The 2,500-nt window shown below is 39.5% G+C and overlaps 1 long non-coding RNA gene across 2 annotated transcripts in view; it reads right to left on the minus strand.

Moving 5' to 3' along the window:
* LOC136831496 (uncharacterized) overlaps nt 1-2,500 on the minus strand; it is a 162,637-nt gene that overhangs the window by 92,285 nt on the left and 67,852 nt on the right. For both annotated transcript variants that reach the window (XR_010850907.1, XR_010850908.1), the window contains exon 2: nt 1,980-2,124. This is a non-coding gene — a long non-coding RNA (uncharacterized lncRNA). The remainder of the gene's footprint in view (nt 1-1,979; nt 2,125-2,500) is intronic.

Consider the following 2,500-nt stretch of genomic DNA (forward strand, 5'->3'; position numbering starts at 1 on the left):
TATGTTTTTTTATAATTCGTTTTTGTGCTAGCAAAGCATTTTAACGTCCTTAGAAAATTTATCAACTTCATGCACTTCAGTTCTAAGAAGTAAATTTTGGGCATGGCTAATGGGATGACGACGTTGACATTCATAGTGAAAAGAAAAATGTTTCATAAACATTCTATTTGCTTCCGTATTTCAATTCAGTCATGCTATGACCCACTACTTCGTTTCTCTCTATCTGTGCCTCGCCCTCAAAAAGGCGACGACTCTATCTTGCCCAAAGCTATGGTAAGGTAGTACGCTATGAAAAATTTCTTTTGTGACAAACTTAAAAAATGCAATAATACCTCTTAGTGGTTCATGTAAAAAGCAACTCAGTTTGCCCCTCTTCCAGTGAACTTCTCCCTGGAATATCCCTCCCAGATTTCTTACCTAGCATCCTTTGCTTTGAGCTTTTATCTGTATTCTGGTATTCATCACCTAATGGAACTACAACCAGATACCATTTTAGTTCTCTTCTTCAAAAGCAATGCATTTTTGGAAATGTATTTCACAGAAAATATCACCGACTTCTCAGGACTGAAAAAATTCTAAAGCTTCGAATGAACGGACTGGACAATGATAAAATACTGAGAAGGGAATGTAAATGGAAAATTTTCGAAATATTCAAGTGTGGAGAAATGATATCATGAGGGGTGGACCCTCTTGCAATGACTGTCGTTTATATGATTTATCAAGCTTAACGACATTGGCGTTGGTAACTTACATGTTTTGCCATCGGGAGGCTCAGGTCTCATTTCTTACTCCCCTGTGAGTATACAAAGAGAGAGAGAGAGAGAGAGAGAGAGAGAGAGAGAGAGAGAGAGAGAGAGAGAGAGAGAGAGAGAGCACCCGAGTACTGAAAATTGAAAAAAAGCAGCCGGTTATGAAATAAGTTTCGTGTAATATTAGTGACTATTCAAGATTAACCACATGATATTAACGCAACAATAACTTTGGAATTCTGTGAATAAATTTACGAGAGAAAGAGATGTTTAATGGCCACCTGTATACCCCATGGGGTATTATACGCAGTAAGATGAACATTTTCATATCAGTAGGTCCCATTTAGAAGGGGAAGAAATTTAGGTATTATCTGCTACCGTTTCAACAAGACAAATAAAATTTACCAAAAACAAGAATATATCTAATGGTTCTTTGACACACCACATGGGAAAATGTTTTGGCGCCTAAGAATCTACGTACATCTGTTTGCGTGACCAACATGGCTAATGGTCAAGACAAATCAAACTAACGTACTTTTAGAACAAAATAATTGGAGTTGTTCAATTTTGGGGGGTCAAAATCCCAGACCCATGCGACAGCTAATGTGCTAATATGTCATTTTGTGGGTGGAGCGATATTTTACAATTCAACTCTCCTGGACCAAACGTAAGTTTACTTTTGAAATTCTTGGGCCAGTAAAAACAATAAAACAGACTTGGGATTTTTATATGCTCAAAATGTTTTTTTTTTATAGGTTATATCAAAACAAGACAGTGCATTAGAGTAAAGAATGAATATAATAGTCACCTGGTGATAGGTCCCATTCACTTAAAAATTAAGCCATGAACGAGGAGAGAGAGAGAGAGAGAGAGAGAGAGAGAGAGAGAGAGAGAGAGAGAGAGAGAGAGAGAGAGAGAGCACTTTACATTTCCCAGTTCATGCAAAGACAGATCTTACTGTCTTCGGCAAAATCCCACGAAACGTCGACCGTCAAAAAGCTCCAACCCGCGGCCGCGGCAGAAATCTGTCTATACAAAAACGGAGGCCATTTCATCCTGGACTTGTTTGAACAGCAAGGGCGAGATGGGAGATCAAGAAGCGAACGCATCAAGATCAACGGACTCGGCAAGCAGCCTCTGTTGAAACACGGAGAGAGAGCCACCTGGCGGCCGAGTTCAAAAACTTACCTGGAAATGTTTCGGAAATTTACCAGCGGGCGACGCACTTACCGTTATGACCGAGGCCTTTGACGACCATGCTTCTGCTACACACGAGATGAAGAGAAGCCTCTCACGGAGGTGCCCATGTGTGCTTAAGCGTCCTTCTTCCGAGGGAGTGTTCGGCATCAGGGCGAGAGACAATCTGCTCTTTTACCTGAGGAGAGAAAAATGTTGCCGTGTTGAGAAAGGAAACGATTGGCTATTCTGCTCCTACTGTTTCGATTATGGAAAGACCACTCTATCATCTCTTTTGGATGGCATTCAGTTATTTGGATGGTTTCAAAAAACAATTTTATTCAAAAAGATCACTATGTGCTCTTAACTAAATAGGGATTGCTGAAGGTAAACCATCTAATTTTTACAAAAAACTAATCAGTTATTTACATCTGAAACCCAACACAGTCCACTAAACATCTGCTTCACTGATTAAGCCTATTGACCCACAATGAAACCTTATATAAAATGCTTCTAAACATTCATACTCTCTCGGCAATTGAACCCAGAACCTTAACGAGTGATAAACTTATTCA

This window comes from Macrobrachium rosenbergii, chromosome 48, assembly GCF_040412425.1.
Source record: "Macrobrachium rosenbergii isolate ZJJX-2024 chromosome 48, ASM4041242v1, whole genome shotgun sequence".
NCBI classification, from domain to species: domain Eukaryota; kingdom Metazoa; phylum Arthropoda; class Malacostraca; order Decapoda; family Palaemonidae; genus Macrobrachium; species Macrobrachium rosenbergii.